The following is a 15439-nucleotide window of genomic DNA, read 5'->3' on the forward strand; positions in this document are numbered from 1 at the left end:
CAGATCTAGAGACAAAGTGAGCAGAACTGAGTGATTTTGGTTGTATTCAATTCACTTCATTTAATAGCTCAACTTGGTAGCTGCAGGAATGCGCTAATTTAAACCCTGGAGATCTGCTTGCAAGGGTTGGAGGTTAGCCTGATCCATTAGTGCACACTATAGAGATTTCAAACCTATGAGTGGACTAAGGGAGGAAGAAATTCATTCCAGTGGCAGGGAGTGACTGATTCTACCCAGAGGGACACTGACGGTGGAAATGGGATCCCTGGACCAAGATCCCACAGGTCAAACAAGCATTTGGTTTCGTTCTGTTTTGCTTTTTGTCCACTGTGATCCTGCCCATTATTACAAAGCCTATTTCTCCACTAGGCAATTTTGAAAACAGTCCTAACATTTCTAAATGTTCTCTTCAATCCAAGAGGACTGAATGTTAATGAATCGGTCAATGTTGTTGAAATCTCTAAGTTAGGTGAAGCTGACTCTCTAGATAGCAACCAAAGCCCTTCTAAATTATGGTCTTTACCACTTCACGGAGCATCATGATTTGGTGTGTCCACAGTATTCAACAAACGTTTATGGCAAACCTACTGATTAAATTATTTTCCCAACTGTGGGATAAAGGGAATGTGAGGATGAATAAAAAGTGATCTCTGTCCATGAAGAGCTTGGGACAAGGCAGAGTTAAAAAGTACCCGCTCTTGGTTTAATCAACCCATAGTGTTTGAATTAAAAAAAAAAAAAAAACCAACAAAACATTCTCAGCATTATTTCCTGACTTATCCTAGGGGTGAGCTAAATATTTAAGTGTATTATAAAAGATCATATTCTCTTTACTATTTTTTTCTTTCACTTAAGAATTCCCATCAGCATTGAAACTGGAAACATAGTTTGTGGTTTTTCAAAATTTCACTGACTTCAGCATGTTAAAAAGAATACCCAAAAGGCAGATTTGTTTTTCTTCTGTGCTACTTCTCAACTCTTTTCTTCCCCTCCTCCTGCACAGAAAAAAAAAATCTTATAACTATAAACTGGTCTCCTGCTTGGATTAATTTTCTCCACCAAAACAGTGACCATTGTCAAATGCCTTGCATCTCCATGGAAACTGCTTCCTTGGCCATAGACAAAGGTCTGCCTACAATACAATGCCATGAGAGTGTCTGAGGTTGTAGACCCCCTTGTTTAAAATCACAGTGCAAGGGGTATAATGTAAATTTTATATTATTTCTGCCTGTCTGCTGCAGCTGGTAGGCCTGCATTCCAAAATAATATTTTTTCAAATGAAGTAGCAGAAAACAGCTTTACATTTTTGTTATCCCTTCCAGCACAAAATAAAAAATGCCTGTGCTGCCACTACCTGATTCAATCAAGTGGAGTACATTTGATACCCACAGGCTACAAGTGCTGGAAAAGCTGACTTGTATTTTAATTAATAATGTGCTACACTTTCTCAACAGCCAGGCCTTTGGCAATCTGACTTGCTTTGTTCATTATTTGCTGTAAACAATTTTCAAACAACATGTAGGCAACTCTATTTCTGAATATCTCCTGCTAATTCATAACATTAACAAAAATGTAGAGATTTTCTGCTTCCTTGCCAAAAAAGAAAAATCTGATTAAACTTAAATCATAGCCAATGGAGGATTTGGGATGGGAATATTGGGAGTAATAGCTATAAAAGATAAAAACTAATACAAAAATACAGCATATGTATGTGTAAATATACATATGTAGAATGTGTGTATACACATATTGGATATGCCTATATATATGCATGTACACATAGACATACACACATATATATTGCCAGGTCACTAAAATACACATAAAGGATGAGGCCTGAAAATCTACTAGGCAGCAGAACATGGGAAAATCTCACAGTTTTTTTTTTAATGTGGTGCTATAGACTGAATTGTTTCCCCAAAAACTTTATGATCCTAACCCCTAGTGTGACTGAATTTATTGATAGGGCCTTTAAGGAAGCAATTAAGGTTAAATGAGATCATAAGGGTCGAGTCCTGATTCAATAGGATTAGTGTCCTAATGAGATGAGACACTAGAGAGCTGCAGCTCTCTCTGCCATGTGAGGGCACAGCAGGAAGGCAGCCATCTGCAAGCCAGGCAGAGAGCCCTCACCAGAACCCAACTGTGCTGGCAGCCTTACCTGGGACTTCCCACCCTCTAGAACTGCGACAAATAAATTTCCTTTATTTAAATCAGCCAGTCTATGGTATTTTGTTACGGCAGCCTGAGGCAACTAATACATGTGAAGAAGAGGAAATTAACCCTTTGCACTCAGATGTCAAGTGTGACTCGACATGGTTAGCAAAAATTATAGAGATTAAAATTACTCTTTGAATGTATCAATAATTTGAAATATAAAAAAATCCAAATAAATAAGTTTGTGTGAAGAGAAACTCCAGTTTTTTATTCTACTGTTGCGCTTTGTAAAATCTGGGGTACTTAAAAAATTAAATCCCGAGTAGAATAAAGGAATCAAGAAAAAAGCAAGCGAGTGCAAAGGATTAAAAATATTAAATCACTCTCTTTATACTACGAATGGAGGTAAATAATAATTTTCATTTCCACAGGATAGTACCTTCTTAGAATAGTATTAAAGTTTAGGAAGAAGAATTGGTTTAGCCATGAAGAGTAACTTTACAACTGAGTACACATATGCATAGAATAAAAGTTTCCTTTCTTTATATGGTAGTTGATAGACAACAAACCACTTCCCTAACACACTGACTTCACATCATCCCTACAAATTCAGTACAAATTGGTATCTCCACTTTTAAAATAAGGAAACTGATAAACATCACACAGATAGAATTATAAGTGGCATATAAGGAATTGGTAATAAAGCACACACACAGCAGAACAAGAGTTAAAATCCTGACCTTGAATATGGTACATAATGGGAAGCATAAAAGGACCAGCTTTGAAGCCCATTTTTTAAGTATGAGTGACTTAAAGGGAGAATTCAAGTTTTTAATCTAACTTTCTCATCATTCAAGTTAAACTAATACTATACTTCAAAATAAATCACATTTCCATCATATTAACATCACCTACTAATTAAAAACTATTGTAGGAGAACAGTGACTATAACTATAGCTGAGATAAACTTGGGTTGACATCTTCAAACACAAAGCTATTAACACATTCATTAATCCACTTACCATCCATTTGTTTAACAGATATTTAATGAGCACCTATTTTGTTTCAGGTGTTGAGTTTAGGAGTTTACATCTATTAATGCCAGTTCCAATAAACCAACATGTATTGAGAATCCACTACATAGCAACCACTAGACATATAAAAAACTAGATATGCAGAAATACATATGATTCAATGACTGCCTATGAGGAAAAAAATGTGTGAATAAATAATTTTAATATTATCCAATCACATAAAACTATATGGTAGATATAATGATGGCATAAAGTCAGAGACGATCAACTCTTCTTATGGTGAGGAAGTCAAAGAAAAGATTTCATTTGTATTTTTTCAGAGTGAATGGTGGAATATTAGGTGCAAATGGTGAGGAAAGACTTCCTTTCAAGTCTAGTAGGTGGCATAATTACATACAAGGCCAAATAAAGAATAGGGCTAGAGCAAAATCAGCCAATTTCACATATTTTCATCTTTTGTGTGGATGGGGAGGGTGTAACTATGGTATATTATGAAGGGTAAAGAGCAATGAGGATGGAGATGTAAATGGAAACGAAGTTGTAAGGAGATTTAATGCCACACAAAAGAAATTGACTGCATTTTGTAGCAAATTGGAAATAATTGAAGAGTTGGAAACAGAATGCTGAAATTTACAGAAATGTGAAGATAGAGTAATGAGAGACCGGGAAACCAGGAGATAATTGGAATAGTCAAGGTGAAATAACTAAGCACCTGAACCAAACTGGTGGCAGTAAAAATAAAATCCTTTACTGATATAGTCATTCACAAATAGCTCCCAGCTGAATCTCTTATGTCGTGAATGAGACTTTCAAAGTCAGAGAGAACATGTGACTTATCCGATGGCACATCAAACCGAGGCTAGAGCTGGGATCTCTCCTCGTTTTCATTCCAGCCCACTTGCCACAACACATAATGAAAGAATTGTCAGGCACCCTGAGTTTCCATAGAATCCTTGTCTTGGTTTTATAGACTCCCACTCAAGCCTGATGACTTGCTGATCACTTAATCAAGTAAAAACAGCTTAGATGAAGAAGTAAAGGATGCCCACACCACTGAAAGCTGCTTCTTATTTCCCAGTGAGTTCAGTCTTAGGATAACCTTCAGCTACAAGTTCAGCTCTGTAAAGCTGCCCTGTATCCAGCCCATCATGTAACGTCACAGCAGTCTAGCCCCACAGATCAAGGCCTGCAGAGGAATGTTTCCTAAGGGCATCAACAGCATAAAGAGACTCTGTTCTCCTAAGAAATGCATTTGGGGTAACTTTGAACTTCTTGTGGGTCAAGAAGTCCACCTTCCTTCATAGCAACTCACATCAACCTTAGAAAACAACCTACTTTGAATAACATTCAAAATTATTGCTTGGGGTGACAATCTGCTCCTTTAAGTAGGATGTTAACAAGAGCCTTGGCAATTTAACCTTAGACCCTTCATCTAAATTTTTATCTGATCATCACAGAGCAAAACAGCATCTCAATTCCCCCATACTGGTATCACTAGAGTTAAAAACATTAATTTGCATCCAGCAGAATTGGTAACATGGGAATTACCCAAACTGCACCCCAGAGATTCAATTGCTCAATCTATCTGCTGAGTTTAAATGTACTCCTTCACTTCAATTTACTGCGAGAATAGATTAGTATTTCCGAATTCCTAGTAGACAGTGATCTTTGGGCTCTTGAAATTAAAGATTGGAACTTCTGCAAATTCACAGGAATATTTAGTATTGTAAATTATTCTTTTCATAACACTTTCTTTATGTAATAGTAATGAGTGACCATAATATTATAATAAATATAAATCATTTTTGCTGTGACAGGGTTATTTAAGTTTCAAAACTTTTCTGTTAAAAAAGATATAATAATAAATGAATGTTTCATTGTAATTTAAAACATACCTGACTTTCCACATTCTCAAAGTCCAAAATTGGCTGCTGTGATGGCTGGTGTCCGTTGTGACCTAGCTTACTAAGAGGGGTTGGTTCTAGCATTGCCATGTAGGAATTTATTCCTGGTATTTCTTGGGAGAATTTTTTTTTTTCTCTGAATTCTGCATCACATTTCCTTTACCTTTCTTAAAATACTTTCACATTCTTTGTGCTTTTTACTTAATATGACAAATACAAATTATTTAATAAACAAAAAGGATCAAGTTTAATATTATTTGCAAAGAACTATAACCTACAGAGCATACTCAAATATACTCAAATACTGGAAAATTCTAGCGACTATTATTGCATGATATTTGAACAAAGTAATATTCTCATCTCCTAGCAAGTTTAAAGGCACTACACAGAATCAAATGCCAAAATTAACAATTTAGGGCTTATTTTGCTTTCAACACTTGTTTATTTTTGGAGCATCAATCACAGGACTTCTATAAAGTATACTATGTGCATGAACTTATTAATTTTTATTTGCAAAAATGAGGTACCAGTAGCCAGAGACAAGACCACAAACACACATTTATAACCTGGAAAATCTATAACTAAGCAAGACTAATTCAGAATCTTTTTTTTATTGCAGCATAATATGGGGGTACAAATGTTAAGGTTACATACATTGCTCTTGCCTTCCCTCCCCTCTCGAGTCAGAGCTTCAAGTGTGTCCATCCCCCTGACAATGCACCTCACACTTATAATGTGTATATACATCCATCCTCTCCTCCCCCTCCCACCTGCCCAATACCCGATAAATTTTTTTTTTAACATTTTGGTTAGATTTTATAACTTTGCCTTTACCTAGCAAGGGTTAGATTATGCCCTTCCCCTCCCCAACTTTATTCTTGGACTCCACATATCAGCATTTCCTGCATTTCAATTTGAAGTGGTTCCAGTAATGTTACATATTGATTGTTTAGCTTTAATTCTTATAGAATTATAATTATTTTTCTGATTTCTAAACTGATGTTTCTCAGGATTCAGAAAAAAATATAATTCTCCCAAGAAATACCAGGAAGAAATTCCTGCATGGCAACACTAGAACCAACTACTTCTTAGCAACCTGAAGTCACAGCAGGCACCAGCCATCACAGCAGCCAATTTTGGATTTTGGGAATGTGGAAAGTGAATCGATGTCCACAGTGTCTGGATGTTCAGAAGTCTTATTTTCATTCATACAACAATCTTTTAATTTCAATTGAAAAAATAATTTTATTTCAAGAGTATCTTAACCAAATGACTAGAGAAGCAATTACTTTTTAAAATTTTATTCATTGTTTATTATTTATGTTGGAATCAAGGAATCAACAGATATTCATGATACTTGTTTGCCCTGAGGTCTGGAAGGATTAAATGAATTTAGCAAGTCACTTACTAAATCAGTCTCATTATAACAAATGCTAATTATATTTCTCAGCATCTCAGAGAAATTTCATAACCTGTGTAATAGGTGAAGTATGTAGATAAAGAGTAATTATTGCAGAGGTCCCCAACCTTTTTGACACCAGGGACTGGTTTGTTGGAAGGCAATTTTTCCATGGACTTGGTGGGGGTGGCAGGGAGCTCTGCAGTCCCCCCTGGGGGTTAGGGACCACAAGTATTAAAGGACTCCCATTGCTCTAAAGAAAAGAGTATAACCTTTTTAAATGTATAAAAGTACCATAGGCTCTGTTTTCGCACTGATTCCACATTGGTCGTTATTTATACAATTCTTGTGTTTTTCTGTGAATTTTCCCAGGATGCTGTAGACAAGAAGTAGCAACTAAAGACACAGCACAGGCCTCTGACATAGCATTATGACACTTGGTTCCTGGAGAAAAGGGGACATGTCCATCAGGATCTTTGCTCTCTGATTAATGAGGAGGCATTCATTACAGCTCAGGATCAGACAGCACCTCCACATACTGGGAACTTAATTTATTAGTCTAAGGGGCAGAGGTTAAGGAACATCAAAGAGAGAAGGAAAGGAAGGAAAGGAAAGACAAGACACCTCTTAGCTGGAGCGACACAGAGATGTGGAGTTGCAGATGTAACAGTTTTAAAAATAGTAATAATGACACCTAGAACTATGCACACACTTTAAGTGAGTATAAAACCCTTTCAACGATTAAATAAAAGACTATAAATATTGTTTATTCAGCTAAATGTATTATTTTAAATGTACTCATGCCACTGCCATTTGTCTACGTATAAAACTGGTTATATTAAATTCTGCTCAAAGATCAAGAGAAAAACAGGATCAGTTATTAAAAATAGAATTTTTTAAAAGTGCTTACCACCTCTTGCCTAAATAACTAGTGTCTCAGGAGCCAAGTCAATGGGAACGTGTCACTAGGATCATTTGCTTTCAAGCACGACCCTTCTTTGGGTCTGGATGGAAACTAGGGCTGTCTGGAAGCCAGAGACCCAACATAAGGTAGCAGTAGGGCTGACTTCTGCTTTTATCACCTCTCTGCATGGTTGTAGCAATTCTCCAAGAGGGCTGGGACCTCTGCCATCACTCCTTCCAAAAGTGTGTATATCACTTCAGACAGTTCAAAATGCAGTTATTCAAAATTTCTTATTTTGAAAAAAGCAAATGCATTTCTTCTAAGGATTGTGATGCAAGCTATCATATCAACCACAGAGTTTATTATCACTGGAACAAATGATGGTGTCATGTCATTTTAAAGTGTCATAGCTGTGTCGGAAACTGGCTAGCTGTTCACCAGACCTATTTCTTCTTCTTCCTCTAAACACAGGTAGACTGTATTTCCCTTTCTTTCTTTGCAGTTGGGTGTGGCCTCTAAACTAAGTTCTAGCCCATCACTTTTCAGTGGAAGTGATTGACCCACAAAAGCCTTGCCACAAGGTCCTCCGTCCCCTTTCCCTTTCTGCCAGCCCAGCAGAGGGAGCTCAGCTATGGGTAGGTGCCATGCTTAAGAAGGCAAAGCCATAAGGAGAAGAGAGTCTGGCTCCTTAAATCACCACTTACAGCAAAGCCAGCCACCAATCCAAAACACCTATTTGGGATTTTATGGGACCAAAATATAAATTTCTATTGTATTTGTGCTATCACACATTTGTCATCATTGTTAAAGTAGCTAATGTCATCTAAATTATTACAATAGTTATAATCACGCAAAGCCCTATTTCATCACAATGGTTCAGAGACCTCATACCACCTGAAAGGCCAATGTGAATTTTCACTAAGAAAAATAATATGTCACTCATGCACAATCAAGTAAACACTTTTAATAATTAATTTAGAAAAATATAATTAATTACTGTTCATCATGCGTTTCCAGGATCCTTTCTGCCCAATTTCCCTAGTTATTAGGCTTCAGAAGATTTATTTTTCTACCTTTCACAGTGTATTAAGAATAGTAGAAGTTAAGAAGATAGCAGTAGAATGAAGTTGATTGAAATCATGAGTATTATTTATTATTCTGTTTTATTTTTCTTACTCCATATTTAGCTTTTATGCTTCCACAAAGGTGTAAAGAGTGCAATGACATCCGAAGGTAATTTAGTTGAAAATATGCATAGTATGGATACTTCTTCCCTCAATAAAACATAACACAAACAAAAACAAAACCCTTTGTTTTAAAGACAAATAGCATATAAATAGTTGTAATATTTTGAAAGCATCATCAAGCCATTTTAAGTTTGGTTAATATATGTGGAAGACCACAGAGATTGTTATAATATTGAGGGGGCTCATACTTTACAAGAGTACAGTTTTAAAGTGATCACCCCAAACTACCAAGAAGCAGAGTACAATGGACTCATCTCTATTATTTATTCTGTCATTTACTTTTCTTCATTAAAGGTTTTATTTAGAAAGTCAGAAAGAGAAATGCTATCTATGGAAACTGCTTTTCCCTTCCCCAAAGAATAATCTGCAAGTCACCCATGTTATACTACATCTGCATTCTTAAACAAATAGAACTCAAACAAACAATTTTAAAATGATGATTTATGCCCTAAGAAACTGTGTTCCCCTGAAGTGCCATCAAAAGGTCAACCATTGCCTCAAACCCTGCCTTGTACAGCCTGACCTGGAAGTACCATTGATAATGACCCCTCAGCTGCAGGACTTGAAGACTTAATCATTTGACATACAAGCAGCCCGGGGCATTCATAGCTGGCATTTTCCTTTGTGAGATGTACACAAACAATATGCATTTTAAACAATTCCAGCCACCAGTGCCTAAAATAGACCTGGCGCCGGGCTCGTCCTCAGGAGCAGTCTCAGCTCTCTCACTCGGAGGCACACGCCGGCGAATGCGGAGCTGGCTGAGGCAGCTGGAACGCGAAGCTGCGTGTACTACTGGCATTTCCCCCACATTCCAAGGCACGCTTGTCATCTGGATCATCAAAAACTTAATTATAGGGCGATGTAACTCCAGCCCCTTTAGGAGGAAATTTTAGGCGTCGTTCAGAGAGAGAACTCTTTGCTGAGAAAACTTTACCCCCTCTTTTTGTAAGTTAAACCCAAATTGAAGGCATTTGCATAAAGTGTCTTGATTGCTGTGTTCCCTTAAATTGTGCCAATATTTTTTTTTTTTTTTAAGACGCACAGATTATCAATAGAGTGATTTCAACTCTCATTGACAATTACCCAGGCCCTCAGGAGAAAACTTAATACTGATATAACCAAGGTGTGGAAAGCTGTGGGTCTGGATTCGATGTTTTCTAATGCCAAAAGGGATCATTTAGGGTGGCAGAAATGAATATGCTTTGGGGGAGAGAATCCTAAACGCTAATGAAAATGAGTCCCGGCTTGTCAGTTGGAAATTTACTAAAAGAGAGGGATCATTTATATATCTTTAATATGAAAGGAAATTAAGATCATCAGAAAGTATCTTTTTGTATCCAGAACTACCAAAGTAACCTGGATATCACTTTTACAGAGAATTGACGAGAAATCCCACCCCTTCATCTAAATTCCTCAACTGAGTTACGCGTGGCTTGTGATGCCATTCTTTCATACGTCTTGCGTACACCTTCCACTCTGTACGGCATGCAGAAACCCCAGCTCTCAGGCCTAGCTACTGAGTCCAAATGAAATGCCAAGAATCAGCATCAGCTGTTAGGACGTTTGGAGGGAAATCCCTACCAGAGGCATTGATTCAAACATTTATTCATTCAACAAACATTTACAGAGATAGGCACTATGTTTGGTATGAAGATGGCTTTGGGGAAAAAAGAGGCGGCCAAATGGCATACGCATTTCCAGAGAAGGCAGTGCTCCACGTGCCGTCAAAAGATTCACCCTGGGGTTGTCGGTCACAGGCATTTGACTCTTTTTTGCTATTTAATATTTTCCATAATTTATTTTGTCCATTGAAGGATTTAATCTTAATAAAAAGAGGGGGAGACAAACAAAATAAAACACAAAAAATCTTAGCACCATGAAATGTGATGTCTCTCTCTCTTATTTTTTTTTTTGTTGTTGTTGTTGCTTGACACCAACAAAATAAAACCTCATTCTTACCATGTGTTGTGTTTTAATAAACTGTACATTAGTTTCATTTAACTGCTGCAGCCCCTGGCTATCCACTTTTCTGTATATTAGTTTTAAATACACATTGCTTGCAAGAACACTGTAGCTGGAGCTGTGCCTCAAGTTAAGAAATGGTTAGGATTGCTTTACATTTGCAGTCCCATTGAAAACATTTATTCAATCAAAGGGAAAAATAAATGTGGTCCCTCAGCTTTGTCAAGTATAAACTGTTATTGATCCCCTAAATGAAATTTGTTCATGCTGATCGATCAAACACATTATCTTTTTTTCCAGTCTATTACCAGCAATTGGAAACTCTCAAGCGTCAATAGTTGTTTGACCACATACAGCTGTAAATTTGGACAATAGCTTTCAAACCTGAATTATTTCTCCCTATCCATCTTTCCTAAAAATGACATTGACATTGAGATGATTTTTCTCTGAGCTGATGGTAAAACAATAATAATAATTGAGCGACACATTGGCAATAATTGGCGTCTTTACCTCTAAGCTGCATGGCAGTAGGGAAGAGTCAAAGCTATAAAACATGCCTTTCGTGACAGCAGACCCGTAAACCTCTCCTCCTTCTCCTGGTCTTACACTAGAGGCCACCCCAACTTCTTCATATATTGCTAATACGCAAAATCATCCATTATTGAATTTTCCTCCTTACAACTTCTGCTAGCACTGGATGGCATCTGATTTATTCCACTCAAAGTGCATGCATCTTACATAACAGACTAATCTACTAGGAGTATAACTTCTCTATGAAGTACCCAATGTTTATATCAAAGATGGACTTCAGGGAAGCTAATGGTCCCGCAAGGTCTGAAAAAGCAAGTCTGACCTGATAAAGATAATGGATTTCATTCATTCATTTATTCATTCAGCAAGCTTGCCAGCCATTTATTCATTCATAGTCTCATAATTCTGCCTTATATATCCATTTAGATACTATTTATTATAAAATGTCCTATTATAGCATAAGATTAATTGTAAGGCAAATCAAATTACATTTCCTATATGCACAATGAAGCACAGTACAATAAGTTAATTACAGTATAATAAGTTAATTATAATGATCTTATACTTACCTTCAATACAAGAACCACTTGTATTAGGTTCTCTAGTCATAGCCATATAAGTCTGACAAGTCCTAGAAAAATTTTAAAGAGTAAAGTTTCTATGGTCATAGTCACACAAATCAGATAAATCCCAGAACATATCTAAATATCTGACTAAAAATTTAAAATCATTACAAATAACTAAAAGAACATAAACATTTGCTTGAAATAAGATAACGATTTCACTCCCATTTCAGTACATAGGGAGAATTTTGCTATCTTATACTATCTCTCAATAATGAAATATTTATACTTTATGATAGAGTATTGTTCATGAAAATTCCATCAATGAATAGAAACATGTATTAGGCTGTTTCAAATATTGTATTTTTCTTTTTCTTAGTTCATAATTTTACTGTGCATCAAAGCAAATCTTTCACTTCCGAGTTTGGCTATAAAATCAGTTTCTCACTATTAGTTTCAATTAAGTCAACTCTCTAGAACTCAAGGTATGTCTTCAAAAGGAACTTAATTTAAGATTGACCGTATTTTTTTAAATGTAACTTTCACCTCTTAATAGCCATCATTAGGGACTGACTTTCTACTGCTGTCAATATCATATATGTTTGTCTTCTGTCTTGCTGATAGGTAATAATTTTCCAAGCAAGCTTAGGGAGTAGTGACTCTTTATTAAAACCAATAGGAGAGGGAATCACTGGTTTTTAAAAATTACTTTGGAAATTACTACTGACAAGTCTGTCTTGAATTCCTAAGCAGAAAAGAAACAATGAGGAGTTAACATGCCTTGTCACCACAGTGAGTTGGTGGCTTGTCTGCCTTGTACTTCTCTCCTATAAAAAGTACTTTTTAGCAAATGCCATTCCACTATTGCATAAAGTTCCAATTATCTTAAGAAAGCAGTAAAAGTGATGGTCTGTTGAAGTAGGAGAAAATATCAGACATCAACATATAAAACCAGACTGTAAAATTTACTAATTATAAACCCTAATAATCCAGATATATTAATAAATTTGATAAGTAGCAAGAACTAGACAACAGGGCTAACACTAGAAAGATATAAATCTATAAGAAAGGTATTATTGAATGGCAAGGACCAGAAAAGGAAATGTCTGAACTAGGATAGAAGTTCACACTGAAGCTAGAAATAACTAGAAATATTAAAGGACCATATTATTCTCCCATTAGCTCAACTCACCTTCATATTTTTGCTTTGTTTTCCATCTTAGATAATCTCCACTGGTAGATAAAATATAATTGCTGAAGAGAGCTCTTCAGGATAAAAAGCAGTGTCTCTTCCCTGTCTAACCAGCTGTCAAAATCCCAAAGTCATTGTTCCCCCCTCATCCCAATGAATTCACAGAAAAACAAATCTCACACTGACTCTATGAAATCAGTTACCAGTCAAGAAATATTTTGGAATTAATTTCTATAACATAATGAATGATACAAAACTTGATGATTTATGCTAATTAGCATAGAAGCAATTGATGTGATGTATAGATTAATTTTAGAAATGACACTATACACAATACAATGGGAATAGGGAACTTTAAAATTAATATTGATAAACAGCACTGAGGGTTTCTATAATGTTAAAAAAATACAGATTTCAGAAAGTCAAACAGAATTCTCATTTTCTACTCATAGGAGAATCGATACAATTGAAAGAAAGTCCAAATTAGTTGATTTTCATCCTGTATTGCCGGAGGATGTGGGAAGAAAACCTTGATTCCTTGATTTATTCAATCTTCTTCACCCTATATACTTAATATGACCATTTGATTCAGGATTATAGTTATATAAATGGGAATCCTTAAAAACAGCAGCCAAAAAAAGACAAATAGTCAAGAGGTCAACATTGTGAGCCTCTTTTAGCTCACTCTGCTATCTGGAAATTTTAGGTATTTATTATTCATGAAAACCTTATTTTGAGCAATAAAGTATTTTAATTTGAACCATAATCATTCAAGCTTAATTAGTAATAATTTACCATCTTAATTGTATATAGGAAGCTGCTATTCAGCCATGATTTGTTATCTCTGAATAGTTTTGGCAGAGATGCAAAAGAATATATGTCATACGAATATCTAAGCCAAACTGTCTTTGCATGAGAGCTCAGAGTGCAGAATTGGATCCCCATTGATGCAAGAAGCCTCTCTCATTTTTTTTTGAGAGACAGTAGTATACTATTTTGAAATTAACTAAAAACATGTACAAATAAATATTAGAATTCAAGTCTTTTTGAATTATTTTATTTCTAAATTGATATTAGAGTGGCCATCTTGCATTAATTATATTTTTTAAACTTTAAAAAATGATAATTACTAATGCTGGGACATTGTTCTAAGTGTTTTAAATGTACTACTTTCATCTTCACAGTCCTAAATGGCATCCTAACTTAATTTGAGCCATACAGCTTGTTATGGTGATGACAAGATTTGAATCCAGAAAGTCTTGCCTTAGAATCCATTTCCTCAAAACTACTTTGCCTCTCAAATAAAAAAACAATACCACCACCACCAACAAATCTTAGATGTCCAAGTAATTGTTCGTTTCTCAATGGAGGAATTAGAAAAACATGTTTAATAAGTGAAAAGATAACTGAAATTCTTATTTGGTCACTTGCAGAAGATAAATTAACTCCACAAAGAATTGTGTATATCTTTCTAAGAACATGGCAAATTTATTCCTCTATCATGTTTGAACCATCTAATTTTCCTCTGATAGTAAATTCAAGGCTAAAAAGTAAATGATAAGACCATCCTTTGGGCCAAGAGAATGATATTATTCTCTACCTGCTGCTCAAAGATTGTCATTGAATGGTATCATGTTCACTTATTTTTAATTTTATGCCTCATTGGGGGCAAGCCCAGTGCTTGGGCTAATGTTTTTGCTACCATGTGATAAATTCTGCAGTGTTTTGAAGGTTAATCTTGAGAATTTGGTGCATAATAATGGTCTTCAGCAAGGGGCTCCAAAATGTCCAAATCCTGTCCCTATACATTGCGAGATTATTCGAAAGAAATAATAATTTTAAAAAGAAAGTATTTAAGGTAATTTATAAACACAAAGATATGTGTTTTATAAATGTTGCATTTGTGCCTTTAGAGATAAACATATTACAAAATGGAAAAAAAAAGAATAACAGCCAAATCAAAATGAAATACCACTTTATTTAGGGTTCAGTAAACCCCTGATAATTCCTGATGTGGAAGGTACTGATTATCACTGCATTGTAAAACTTGACTTGGACTTGGAGTTCAAAGTAAACCTTCTGTTTCCTCTTAAATCTAAGGCAGGGTGAGCTTTCCGAGAATGTCCCTACTAACAAATGTACCTAGGACCAGGTACAGAGAAGGTGGAATGGAAAAAGGTTGCACAAAGATGTGCATCACTTTTTAAAGCAGTAACTATATCCATTAGTGAACATAGCTCAATTAACATCCTGAGCTCTTAAGCAACCCTTCCTCCCACTGAGGAGTGAATGTAGAGGAGCTAGATGGAGTAGGGAAAATTTGGAGAGAATAGAAAAAATAAATAGAAAAAAGCCCTACTCTACAAGAGAATGGACATGGATATATAAGACATGGTAGACTATAAATTCTCTTTTGTTATTTTTTAGTAGTTGCTGTAGGGATTACAATATCCTTTTTACATCCTTAACTTTTTACAGTCTACTTAGAGCCAATATCGTACTACTTCATGTAATAAGTGGAAAACTTGCAAACATTACTATTC

Source organism: Microcebus murinus, chromosome 8 (assembly GCF_040939455.1).
Source record: "Microcebus murinus isolate Inina chromosome 8, M.murinus_Inina_mat1.0, whole genome shotgun sequence".
NCBI lineage: Eukaryota > Metazoa > Chordata > Mammalia > Primates > Cheirogaleidae > Microcebus > Microcebus murinus.